Raw genomic sequence first — 14,485 nt, forward strand, 5'->3', positions numbered from 1 at the left:
TGTCCTATGACAATACTTCTCACAGGTCCTTCCCTCCCCATCACACCTTCCCAAATGGACCCCCGCCACACCCAGGTGGGTACAGCTCCCTTATGTGAGATGAATTCCTGAAGACGGGGTGAGGGATGGGACCTCACCTTTGAAAAGACAAACAAACAAAACATTCTTTCATCAGAGAGCTCCAGAAGAAGTCCCTCCAAGGGGGAGGGACAATTTGGCAGCCGGTCCCTTTCCTTCCCCCAAGATGTTTGTTCTCGCTGCCACCAAGTCACCTTGGCTGCCTCGCTCTCCTGCCCAGGTGTGGGCTGCACCCCTGTCTGCCCCCCTTTTGCAAAGCTCAGACAGGCTGGAATTCTCTAAAAATAACCTCACAGAAAATCAACGAAATGAACAAAGGGAACACAAACAGCTGAACAACAGAAGTGCTTGCCCAGTGCGAGTACGTAATCCTAAAACAACCAAAGTCCCGCCACCCCTGGGCTGGCCAGGCCTCGGTTCCTCCCCGCCTACTCCCTGCCCCTGCCAGACAAGACCCTCTCAGGTAAAGTTCTCTGCCCACCCCCCCCCAACACCGCTCCCTACAAGCCAGGCAGCGGTGGGTAAGAGAAAAGGCAGGTGATCACAGTGCAGCAAGCAGCTGACCTTGTTTCCAAGGTGAGGTCAAAGGGGAGGTAGGGTCCTAGGCCCCTCAAATGGGAGCGGAAACCTGCTGGGTGAAGCAGCCCCCCATTTGGTGTGACCTCTGGAGAGGGGAAGCATCTCCAGAGGGGGTCCTGGCTCAGGGACGGAAGCTGGTGTGATCAGAATTGGAGCCAAGGCCAAGCTCTAGACATGGGGAGCGGGCACCTGGCTCCGGCTCTACCCCTGTCAAAGGAGGAAGTTGGAGGAGGTAATCGCCAATGTCTCTTTCACTTCTAGCACTTCTCCATTTTGCAACTCTCCACCTTCAGCCACCAATTCCCAGAGAAAACTCCAGTCCGTCAAGATGAGTCTCGGGTGCTGTACCTTGGGAAAGGCGTCCGTTCCCAAGACCGTGAGGACAACTAACCTTCCTGAATGTTAACCACGTACCAGAGACTATCGGAGCCACTTTGCACGTGCAGACTCATTTCCTCCTCACACGAGCCCTGAGCAGAAGGGCCTCGTATCCCCATTTCACAGATGAGAAAACTGAGGCACAAAAGAGGTTACGACCATCCCAGGGTGGTAAGCCAAAGGCTGGGCTTCAGGCTGTGTGCTCCAGGGTCTGTGCTCCAGTCCCCCACATTCAAGTACCCCTTCACAGACAGTGGCTGTGATGTCCATGACAGGCACGGTAGTCAAAAGTGGAAACCCAAACGCCCATCAACGGGTAAAGGGATAAACAAAACGTGGTGCGTCGGTACAATGAAATGACACTCAGCCCTAAAGAGGAGTGGAATTCCGACCGGAGCTACAACATGGATGAGCCTTGAAAACATCACGCTAAGTGAAGTTGGCCAGTCACAAAAAGACACATATTGTATGATTGCACCTACAAGAAATATCGAGAACAGACAAATTCATAGACACGGAGGATAGATTAAAGGTTGCCAGGGGCTGAGGTAAGGGGAGAATGGGGAGTTACTGCTTCATGGCTACAGAGTGTGTTTGGGATGATGAAAACGTTCTAGAAGTGGATAGTGAGGATGGGAGCACAGCATTACAAATGTGCTTAGTGCCGCTAAATTGTGCACTTAAAGTTGGGTAAGATGGTAAACTTTGTGTTGTGTTAAAAATAACATTTTTAAAACAGATTTATTTTATTTCGGCAGGGCCATAGGGAGAGAGAGAATCTCAAGCTGAGACCCGGGCTGAAACCAAGAGTCAGATGCTCAACCAACTGAGCCACCCAGATGCCCCACTAAAAATAACTTTTAATATCTGTACTGGGTGGGGGGCGCCTGGGTGGCTAAGCTCGTGAAGCGTCTGCTTTCGGCTCAGGTCATGATCCCAGGGTCCTAGGATCGAGCCCCACATTGGGGTCCCTGTTCAGCAGAGAACTTGTGTCTCCCTTTCCCTCTGTTCCTCCCCACCTCATACTCACTCTCTCTCAAGCTCTCTGTCTCTCTCTGTCAAGGAAGTAAATAAAATCTTTCCAAAAAATATCTGTACGAGGATAGATATCATTTATTGAGCACCTACTATGCCCTTACTGCACTAGGTGCTTTATAGATCACCTCGTTTTACCTTTACAGCACCCCTGAGGGAGACGATGGTGCCATTCCGCCTAATTCATAGGCGAGGAAATCAAGATTCAGAGGATAAATAACGCAAGAACCCACAAGTGTAAGCGGCAGAGCTGATACGTAAAGCCAGGTAACGCCAAAAGCAAACTTGGAGAAGAGGGTAGAGAAACCTGCGAAGCTGGAACAAACTGGGACGAACCGGGGTGTGAGGCCGCTCACAGCCCTACTTGTGCTCGCCAGCTTCCACAAATTCCATGTTTGCATTTTGTCACATCTCTCCCTGCATTTATGTTCCCCCCATCTCACAGCCTTCCGGCCTCGCCCTTCCACTAACATCACTACCTCTGCCTCTGTTCGTCCAGGATACCTCCCCATCCACCCCTGCACAGGAGGACAGCCTGTCAGGATTTGGGGGAAGAGGGAGGACTCAGAGTCCCTCAGCCTAATTCGGTTCTGAGGGAGAGAGAGGCCCAGATCTCTTCTAAAGGTCACTGCCAAGCAAGCAGCAACTGGGGGTCCTGGCAGAAGAACCTCAGGAAGGCTGGGGAGGTAACTCCGTGGGGTGCCAGGCCTCATGGGCCACTAGTTTATCCCAGTCTCAGGTGATGTCCTGTGTGAGCGCTGTCAGGGCAGTGAGTTTCTTTTGCCTTTGAAATCACAAAGTGTCCATTGCCCCTGAAACACAAGGCACTCCACATTCAGGTCACGCAGGAAAGCCAAGCACGCCCACATCCAGGCCATGGCACTCATGGCCAGTTGTAGCCTCCTGAGACATCAGCCCAGCCCCGAAGGTCACATGCAAGTACAAAGCATCCTTAGAAACTCCTCACACGGAAGGGCTTGGGCAAAGTCACCAGATGCTGCAGGTTGTGACTGCGGGGGGTAGGGCAGGTTGGATGGGTTTTCTGTGTGTGTGCCCCATGACTTGCTGTCTCTACCCCCTATCTCCCAAGACAGTTTCCCTGGCATTCTGTTCCCCCAGGCCCGGCAGCCAGCCACTGACCGTAAATCCCCAGATGTTCACTGATGAGTTATGACTCCTTTCAGGGGACCTGAACAGCTAACACTGCCCCAAGGAGCGAGATGCATGGTGATTCCAGACCACGGGAAAGATTTTAAAGCAGATGAGTCTTCCCAAGCACATCTTTAATCATGTCCAGGAAGGGTGGCCTCTGCCAGCTGGCAGATTTAAAGGATAGGCTCCCACACTCTTGGGAAAGTCACTATGGCTCAGAGTCACCAGAGGACTTTGGTGTCAACCCTCTAGGCCCTGACTCTTGACTTTGCCATGACCCAGCCATGTGACCTTCAGCCAGTGTGGCTGAATCTTTCTCCTTTATAAACTGGAGACAGTGAGGGTAGCTACGTTTGGTTATTGAAGAGAATTAAATGGGATGAAGCACATCAAGTACTTAGGACAGTGCTTAGTACCAAGGTCCTATTCAAGAAACATTAGTCGCCATTACTGTGCAGACAGACATTGGTAGCCAAGCATGATACCTCTCCCTGGAAACCTTCTCAGACCCAGGGCAGCCCAGTGGGTAGCCACTACCTGCTATTGGCTATTGGCCAAGGATTGCATCTAAGACAAAATCTATTTGCCACCAATGTCCTACTCTTTCTTAATTGGCAAGTAGTGCACGTCCACTGTCTGTGAGCTGGGACCCCTCCACTTCTCCACCCTTGTCTCCTAGTGTGCCAGTGTTAGGCCACCCTCCTCACAACACACACGTGTACGTTGGATCCAAAACCGATCCCTGATTTTCCCACACACCATTTTAAACAGCTTTATTGAGATATAATCCACATGCTACATTGTTCACTATACATTTTGAAGTGTGTAATTCAAAGGCTTTTAGTATATTCAGAGCTAAGCATACATCACCACAATTTTAGCATATTTCATTATCCCTCCAAAAAATCCATATGCCTCTTATCCATCACCTCCCAAACTCTCCTTCCCTCTGCCCCCCAGCCCAAGGCAACCACTTATCTACTTTTTGTCTCTATCAATTTGCCTATTCTGGACATTTCATATAAATGGTATTATATAATATGTTGTTCTGTGTGACTGACTTCTCACTTAGCATGATTTTTTCAAGTTCCATCCACATTGTAGCATGCATTAGTATTTCATTTCTTTTTATTGCTGAATAATACTCCATTGTACAAATATAGCACATTTTATTTATTGATTAATCAGTAGATGGACTTTGGCGTTGTTTCTACTTTTTGACTATTATGAATAATGCTGCTATGAACATTTATGTTAAAGTTTTTTGTGTGGACACATATTTTCACTTCTCAAGTAGATACCTAGGTGTGGAATCGTTGGGTCATATGGTAACTCTATGTTTAACCACTTGAGGAACTGCCAGAATGTTTTCCAAAGCAGCTGTACGATTTTAAATTTCCAACAGCAGTGTATGAGGATTTGATTTCTTCATATCCTTGCCAATACTTACAATTATCTGTGTTTTTTATCAAAGCTATCCTAGATAGCTTTATCCGGTGTGAAATGGTATCTCATTGTGTTTTGATTTGCATTTCCTGATGGCTAATGAGGTTGAGCATCTTTTCATGTACTTATAATCATTCGTATATCTTCATTGGAGAAATGCCTATTACGATTCTTTGCCCATTTTTAAATTGGGTTGTCTTTTTATTATTGAGTTGTAAGAGTCCTTCATATATTCTAGATACAAATCCCTTATCAGATACATGATTTGTAAAATTTTTCTCTCATTCTGTGGGTTGTCTTTTTACTTTCTTACTATATTCTTTGAAACACAAAATTTTTAATATTGATGCCATTTTGAGTAAATTTTGTATATGGTATGAGGTAGGGGTTCAACATTATTCTTATACATGTGGCTATCCAGTGGTCCCAACCCTATTTTAAAGATAATCATTTCCCCAATTTAATTATCTTGGCAGCCTTGTAAAAAATTATGTGACCATAAAGTTGAGAGTTTATTTCTGAACTCTCAATTCTGTTCCATCGATCTGTATGTCCATCCATAGGCTGTCCTGATTATCTCTGTAGTAAGTTTTGAAATCTGGCAGTATAAATCTTCCAATTTTGTTCCTCATTTTCAAGTTTATTTTGGTTAATATGGATCCCTTGCATTTTCATATAAATTTTAGGATCAACTTGTCAAATTCAACAATATAGTTGTTCCGAGATCACTCAAGTGGCTATTCCACAGCTGGAATTTTGATAGAGATTGAATCTGTAGACCAATCTGGGAGTGTTGCCACCATAATAATATTATGTCTTTCAATCCATGAGCATGGGATGCCTTTCCATTTATTTAAGTCTTCTTTACTTTCCTTCAACAACATTTTGTAATTTTCAGAGTCTCAATTTTGCACTTCTTTTGTCAAATTTATTTCTAAGTATTTTATTTCTTTGATGTTATTGTAAATGGAATTTTTTTCTTAATGGTGTTTTCAGTTTACTCGTTGTTACTATGTAGAAATACAATTGATTTTCGTATATTTGTCATGTATCCTGAAACTTTGCTGATTTATTAGACCTAATAGTTTTTTCATTGGTTATTTAGAGTGTTCTCTATATAAACCATGTCATCTGCTTCCTTTCCAATCTTGATGCCTTTAATTTTTTTTCTTGCCTAATTTCCCTGGCTGAAATGTTTAGTAAAATATTGTATATAAGTGGTGAGTAGATATCCTTGTCTTGTTCTTAATCTTACAGGTTGCACTCAGTCTCTTACCATTAAATATGTTAGATGTGGGGATTTGTAGATTTTTTTTTATCAGATTGAGGAAGTTCCCTTCTATTCTGGGTTTCTTGAGTGTTTTTAATCATAAAGAGGTGTTGAATTTTGTCAAATGCTTTTTCTCTGTCTATTGATCATAAAGTTTTGGTCCTTTATTCTGTTGATGTGGTGTATTACATTAATTGATTTTCAGATGTTAAGCCAACCTTGTATTTCTGGGGGTAAATCCTACTTTGTCATATGCATAATCCCTTTTATATATTGCTGGATTCAATTTGCTAGTATTTTGTTGAGGGTCTTTGCATCTGTGTTCCTAAAAGATATTGGTCTGTAGTGTTCTATTTTAGTAATGTCTTTGTCTGGTTTTGGTATCATGGTAACACTGGCTTCACAGAATGAGTTGGGAAATGTTTCATCCTCTTCTATTTTTAGAAGAGTTTGTAAATAATTGGTATTAATTAATTTAAATGTGTGGTAGAATTCACCAGGAAAGCCATCTGGTCAAGAAATTTTCTTTTGGGAAGTTATAAAATTACTAATTCAATCTCTTTATTTGTTTTAGGTCTATTCAGATTTTCCATTCTTCTTGAGTCAGTTTTGGTAGTTTGTGTCTTTCTAGGGATTTATCAATTTCAATGAAGTCATCTAATATGCTGCCATATAGTTGTTCATAATGCTATGTATATCCTTTTATTTCTGTAAAGCCCATAATATCCCTTCTTCAACTTCTGGTCTTAGTATTCTGAGTCTTCTTTTTTTCTTGATCAGTCTAGCTAAAAAGACTTGTCAATTTTATTTATCTTTTAAAGAGCTAGTTTTTAATTTTATTGATTTTCTCCGTTGTCTTTCTATCCTCTATTTCATTAACCTATGTTCTAATCATAACGTTTCCTTCCTTCTGTTTGCTTTGGGTTTAGTTTGCTCTTCTTTCTCCAGTGTTTTAAGGTGCAAGTTTGGGTTATTTATTTGAGGTTTTCTTTTTCAGTGGAAGTGTTTATAGCTATAAAATTCCCTCTAATCACTGCTTTGGTATGTTGTGTTTCATTTTACTCATCTCAAATTATCTCTAATTTCCCTTGTGATTTCTTCTTTGATCCATTGGTTATTTAATAGTGTGTTATTTAATTTCTGTGAATTCGTGACTTTCCCCAATTTTTTCCTGTTATTAATTTCCAATTTCATGCTATTGTGACTAGAGAATATACCTTGTATGGTTTCAATCCTTTTAAATTTATTGAGTTTTGTTTTAAGGCCTGGCATATGGTCTATCCTGGAGAATGTTCCATGTATGCTTAAGAAGAATATGTGTTCTGCTCTTGTTCAGCAAAGTTTTCTGTAGATGTCTGTTAACCCATGCACATTTTATCTCTTTTCATTAATTCCCATTCCCAGAATGCCTTTCCTCTTATCTCCACAGAGTTAAAGTATATCCATTACTTAAGCCCTAGAGTAAGTTTTGTCTCCAGTGTTGTGTAAACTGCTTTGGAAAACTGAAAATAAAGAAAATGTATGTGCTCATTATCTGATGCTGTATAACAATTGACCCCAGAACTCATGGCTATAAACAACAAACATTTGTTATTGCAGTTTCTGAGGGTCAGGCATCCAGGAGCAGCATAGCTAGAAGGCTCTGGATCAGTCTCTCTTACAAGGTGGCAGTCAAACCATCTGCCAGGGCTCCAGTCATCTCCAGGTTTGTCTGAAGGATGATCTGCTTCTGAGATCACTCAAGTGGCTATTGGCAGTCCTCAGTTTCTTGCTAGCTATCAGCTGGAGACTTCAGTTTCTTGACACATGAGCCTTTCTACAACATGGCAGCTTGCTTCTCCTAGAGCAAGTGACCTAATAGAGAGCCAGCAGACAAGAAAAGACCTGCCCAAGACAGAAGCCATCGTCTTTTACAGCCTAATCTCAGAAGTGAGATTCTGCCATTTGCTTGCAATTATACAGACAAACTCTGTGACAGCGTAGCACAGGGCTATGTAAAGTGTGTAAATACTAGGACATGGGGATCGTTGGAGGCCATTCTTGAGGCTGGCTGCTGGAGCTTACAAATGATTTGTTTGAAGTAGTACAACACTAATACCTAAATCTAGTAAATACAGCACCCAAAATATAAAACCACTGGCTAAGCTCACAAATGCATATTGAGACAAAATTCCTAAATTAATGGTTAATAAACAGATTCATGTGGCACATTTGAAAAATAATACCCATACATAAGTGGGATTTATTCTGGGAATGCAAGGATGGCTCAATATTAGAAAATCCATTAATCTGATTCACTATATTTTAAAAATCTAAAGAGAAAAATTAATTGATTATTTCTATAGATGCTGACAAGATATTTGAATAAAATTGAACACTCATTCTACAGTAAAAAAAAAATCTTAATAAAAGAGGAATAGATGGATTCTTTTCTTGGCATGAGAAAGTATATCTTCCCCAAAAGTCATCATCTTGCCTAAAAGGAAAACACCAAAAGCAGTTCCATTAAAGACAGATAAAAAGACAAGAAAGCCCATTACCATTACCTTTTAAAAAGCTCTACAGATAGGAGACAATACAAGTTAGAATTAGGAAAGAAGTTAGAGGTGCAAAATATAAAAATAAGAGGCAAAATTGTCACGATCTGTAGAATTATCATGATTATGATGTATAATTTTCATGATTATATATCTGGAAAGCCTCAGAGAGTCTACTGAATTGCAAACAAGAGAAATGGGTAATGAAGCCAGTTACAAAATTCATAGGTGCTTAACAATAGCCTTTTTACATGTAAATATCACTCAGTTAGAAGACACAGTGGAAGAATTTCCAACAGCAACTAAAGTATAAAATAGTCTGGAATAATTCTCAAAATGTGCAAGAAATGTATGAAGAAAACTTTAACATACATGTGCAGTGGCAGATGGTAACTACACTTCTGGTGGTGAGCATCGTGTAATGTACAGAATTATCAAATCACTACGCTATCCACCAAAACTAATATAACATTGTGTGTCAAGAATACTTCAATAATAAAAATTTAAAACAAAAAAAATGTTTAAGAAGAGGTGCAGGGAGAGGGGCAGAGGGAGAGGAAGAAAGAGAATCTTAAGCAGGCTCCATCAGCAGTGAGCCTGATGTGGGGCTCAATCTCATGACCCTGAGATCATGACCTGAGCCAAAATCAAAAGTCAGATGCTTAACCAACTGAGCCACCCAGGTGGCCCTAAAACAAAATTTTAACATACAAAAGGGACTTGAAAAAATGCAGAGCTATTCCATATTCTCAGAGAAAAAGATTCATCTCACTGCAAAAATGTCAATTCTTTACTCAGTTAATTTTATAAATCCAACACTATCTCAATAAAGATGCCTACAGGACATTTTTTGTGGAACTAGAGAAGCTGATTCTAAAAGTAAACAATTGAGTCTACCCATGAAACCTGGGGAAAGAAGAATAATGAGCAAGCTTGTGGGGGGAGAATTAAGAAACCAGGGCTCCAGGCCAAACTCTGCCCTAACAAATTGAGGACCATTCATCATTTCTGTTGAGGCTTTGGTTTTCTCATCAGCAAAGCGAGGCACCCAGGCTAGAGGGGGTCTAACCTTTCTTTCAGCTCTAGAATTTTCTGATTGATTCTATTATGAGACTGTTAGTTCAAATACTGCAGACTTGGATGGAGCCATGTCTCCTCTGAACAAGTCCAGGGCACCTAAAAGAGTGTTTGGATAAGTATGTGAATTTCTGGGGTACCAGGGAGGCCCTTTGCCAAAAAGCGGCCCTATTCTTACCCTTATCCCCACCCTATCTCTGGTATTGCTTCATGGGATTTAGTCTGTTGATGTGACCTCTCCCTCCATTACCTGCCCCCCCTGAGGATGTAAGCACAGTATTTGGATCTTACTGCAGCTCCTCTCTCATCTTTTCTTAAAAGAGCCAATCTGAATAAGAGAAAGGAGAAGATGGGGAGAATAGAGACTCAATAAAAGGGTGAATGACCCGGGGCAAAGCAAAGAGAAAGCAGAGACGTGGAACACTGCAGACATCCTAGCCCCAGAAAGTCCATACAGAGAACTCAGAGGAAGGCACAAGAACTATCCCCAGATGACAGTGGAATTAAATGAATCAATATCTTTACCTGCATTATAGACTGAGGTCGTATTTATCGCTTTCAACAGAGCAGAATGATTTGCACAAGGAGAAAAGGAAAGCTTCCTCTTATCTCCTCTTGCCAGTCGGGAAGGACCTTCTGGGAAAGAGGACATCTGAAAGAGTTCCTTGAAGGAGAGAGAGGAAGATGCTTGGCAAATCTTGTTAGGGTGTGCTTTCTCCAAAATCAAGAGAAGGCACAGAAGATGTGGGGGTAGTCGGAGAGCAGTGAAGAATCCTTCCCTTGAGAAAATAAGGGACAGAGACGTTGGGAAGAAAAGATGCTAGCCCATGAGGGCGAGGGCCGTGAAAGGCTGCCATGCCGTAGGCGGAACAATTTTTCCTATGGAGGGTGGCCTGATTTCGCAATAAGAGGCCCCCACTTGGGAGTTTTGGAGGTAACGCGTTGGGGGACTGGTGCAGTTCCCTATGATATCATCCTAGGCCATCAGGAGACCTTGAAGTCTGAACACTTCTAAGTGTCCTTTATCTGCCCCAGTGGCCAGGCCTGAATACAGGTGAACTCACACTTAGGGCTGCGTTGAATAGAAGCTTTAAGCCAGGCGAGAGGGTCCTTGCTGGTAACTAGTTCATAGCTGGAAAAAAAAGAATTGCATATTGGAAAGTGGTATGATTCCTATAATTCACCCAAGTCCGGAATTAAATATGAAAATGAGTAGAACAGTGAGTGAGTTAGCAGCTGAGAGGGAAGAGAGAGAGGACAGGGGGCTGGTGACCAGGGGTGACTTTATCGAGAAGGTAGAACTGGACCCCAATATGCGTGTATGGGAACAAGGTCTCTCTGCTTTCCTCCATGCCCCAGGCTATGAGGGGACCAAGCCAGAGGCCTCGGGCTGGAAGAAGTAGCTTCTTTTCTGGAAGCTTAGAGGTGAGGCTTTAAGTGAGAACTTTCTCCGGTCCTATCTTTCTCAGTGCTGTTTGTTTGAAAAGAGAGTAGATTTTCCTGTTACAACAGCCAAAAAAACAAAATAAATCAAGAAAGGAATGGCAAGTGGGGACCTGGAAATGAAGTTAAAATATCTAGACTTAGTGAAGACACCACAAAATGGTTTTCTCCTCAAAGTGGCGCTCAACCTAGGCTAGACTGCTCTAATGGATCTGGGGACATATTCTTCTCCCTGACAACTCCACCCACCCCACTTCCCACCCCATTTCCTCCAAAAGCCTTTTGCAGATGGTGCCTCTCAGTTCCCAGAACCAGTCTGGAGCAGTGATTAAAAAGATCAGAATTCCGGGAACCACTTTTTTTCTTCTTGGCCACCTTGGCAAATGCTTAAGCTATACGAAGATGCAGTGAATCATTTAAAAGTGACAATCAAGATGCTGGAGAAAAATTAAGAATTCCACTAGGCATGTGGCCAGTCCACCAAAAAAAAAAAAAGTGGTTGTTTGGGAAAAAATAGGATTCTGTGAACACTCTTTCGGGGAACCCTCCTGACCCACAGGTGCTCAGTCCTCCCTCTTCCTTCACTGGTTCCGTCTTTCCTTTCCCCACTCACAAAATGAATTACTACCAGGTCTCTGCATAGTACAGGGTTGTAAGATAGCTTAGGAAAAAAAAGGAATAATGAAAGAATCAGGACCTCGTTGGATCCGATAACCCTTAAGAGTCCTCTGTACAATACCCCACGTTCCATTGAAAGGACACCCCGTAATCTTTTGCCCATTTTTGTCTTTCACAATTTTTCCTGTTGCTTGAGAAGCTCTCCCAGGATGCAGAGGGGAAAGACAGGGAGATTAGAACAATGAGACAGAATATAATAGATATAAAAGACAGATAACAGAAACCATACTTATGAATTACAGGTGAACTTGAAGAAGAAGCTAATTGAAGTACTGACCTAAAAACAGTTTATAAACGGAAAAGACTCCTGCATCCCAGATAATATTAGCCTCCCAGGGCTGCTGTAACACAGCGCCACAAACTGGGTGGCTTAAAACAACAAGGATTTTTTTTCCCCACAGTTTTGGAGGCTAGAAGTCCCAAATCAACATGTCAGCAGGGCTTCCCTAGAGAAGGCTCTGGGGAAGAATCTTTCCTTGCTTCTTCCAGCTTCTGGTGGCCCCAGGTGATCCCTGACTTGTGGCGGGGTAACTCCACTCTCAGTGTCTGTCTTCACTTGGCCTTCATCTCTGTGTGTGTCTGTGTGTTCTCTCTTTATAAGGATACCAGTCATTGGATTCAGGGTGCCTGAAATCCAGGGAGATTTCGTTTGTAGCCAATTGTATCTTTAAAGACCTTATTTCCAAGTAAAGTCACATTCTGATGTTCCAAGTAGATGCAAATTTTGAGGGGACATTATTCAATTGACTGCACAGAACAAATCAGTGAAGAGACTAATAAGTAGACACATCTTGGCAAAAATATAGAAATAGAAGGACAAAGGGAAAAAAATTCTACCAGCGGTGCAAAGTTATTACAGTCAGATGATGAAAAATCAGACAGTCTTCTTCAAGCATCTCAATAATAGCAAGAGATGACAAAGAAAAGTGACACATTTCTAAGGTTTTAAGGGAAAGAGAGTTTAACTTAGCCAAATGGCAATTCTATCATTCACATAAGAATGTTTCAGAAAAGACATTCTCAGACATTCTCAGGAACATCTTTCCTGAGAAAATTGCTTTAAGATGCACTCCAACCAATGGAGAAGCGAAGTAAAATGAGCCATAGAATGGGTAGGTTGTAATATAAGGGAGTGTTGGCAGGCACTGAAGATATTTAAGCATACAGCTAAGTTTAAATGATTATTGCAAACATAGTTTCAAAACATGTAATCTAAATAGCAATTAATTTTTAAAGGAAACATAAATAGCGTTGAATGTCCACAATATAACAGTTGTGCATTGGTTCCCCATATCCCAGATCACACAACACACACACAGAAGAAACAGATGGGAAAAGGTAGAAGGAAGTAAAAGAATGTGAATTTCTTCATATTACACATGGCTATTCAGTACTTTAAAAAAATTCTTAGTGCCGGTGTTTAGAAGAAATATGGATTCAAGTATTTTATGGATAGATCTATAATTGGCAAAATGATGTGTGTGTGAGAGAGAGAAGGAGAGAGACAGAGACAAAGAGACAGAGACGGAGCATGCACAGCAGAGAGCAGCTAGTTTCCTTCCTCTGTATTTTATGGGAGATCATTCCCCCGGCCGCAGCTTTATTGAGGTATAACTGACAAAAAAATTTGTATGTGTTTAAGCTGTACAACTTGATCTGGTATATGTATACATTGTTAATCACCACGTTCAAGCTGATTAACAAATCCATCAGCTCACATAGTTACCATGCTCTTTTCTCTCTTCTTTTCTTTGTGTGTGTCTATAGCGATCTACCCTCTTAGTTAATTTCAAGTCTATGATACAGTATTACTAACTGCAGTCTCCTCGCTGGACGTCAGATCCCCAGAGCCTATTCACCTTGCATAAATGAAACTTGGTACCACTTGACAAATGCCTCCCCATTTCTCCCAGGAGGTCACGTCTACAGAGCCTGTCCTTCGTCCCCTTTGCTACTGCAGTTCTTTCACATTCCCCTGGCCCTGCAGGCCCCCCATGTCATCTGCCTTCATATCCAGCCTCTACACATTCCCGTGGGCAAAAGGAAAGGGGGCAGGTGAAGGATGACTAGAGTAGACCACAGACAATAGGCTCTGCTCTGTGTACGTCCCCCCTCCTACTTCATGGCCTAAACTGATTGGGCTGAGCAGGGGTTGGGGTGGGAAGGGGGAGGTATATACTATCCAGACACTTCCTAGACCTTTGAAGGGACATCTGTGCTGTTTCTAATTTCTTGTTATTATCAACAATATAGTATGGATGTCTCTATACATGTGTTTTCTTCAAAACTTTTATTATTTCTGTTACAGGTTATGGAGTGAGACTCCTCCTCTTTCCCCAGCAAGCAACCAGGACTTACACCTGAGTTGCAAAAAGTGTGAAGTGCTATGACAGGCAGATTTGAGATGGCTCTCCATGATGCTCACCTGCCAGCACGCACGCCCTTACTGGGCTCCTCCCCTTGAGTGTGAGCTGGGCCTAGTGACTTGCTTCTCATAAATGGACTCCTTACGGGCAGGAGTGGGGAGTATACTTTTCCCCTTAGGATCCAGTCCTGTTCCTTGGCTCTCAATAAATGTTTGGTGAATGATGTCAGATGTGAGAGGTGAGGGACAATGTGGCCTTCCTGTGGGTCTGGCCACACTGTCACTCCTTGGTCTTCAAACCAGGGCATGATGTGTGGTCTGGGGTAACCTAAGACTTTTCAAAAGACATGTGGACACAGGTAGTTTTAAGGAAATCTAACTCTAGATTTTCAACTTCCACGTCTATTTTTCCTAAAACAGGTCTGCCTGAGAATGCCTCCTGGTTAA

The 14,485-nt window shown here is 42.3% G+C and overlaps 1 protein-coding gene across 1 annotated transcript in view; it reads right to left on the bottom strand.

Annotated features, from left to right (window-relative positions):
* LOC123785892 (uncharacterized) overlaps positions 1-14,485 on the bottom strand; it is a 191,587-nt gene that overhangs the window by 25,598 nt on the left and 151,504 nt on the right. The gene's annotated exons all lie outside the window — the stretch shown is intronic.

Source organism: Ursus americanus, chromosome 7, assembly GCF_024610735.1.
Source record: "Ursus americanus isolate L20-20 chromosome 7, mUrsAme1.1.p, whole genome shotgun sequence".
Classification (NCBI taxonomy): domain Eukaryota; kingdom Metazoa; phylum Chordata; class Mammalia; order Carnivora; family Ursidae; genus Ursus; species Ursus americanus.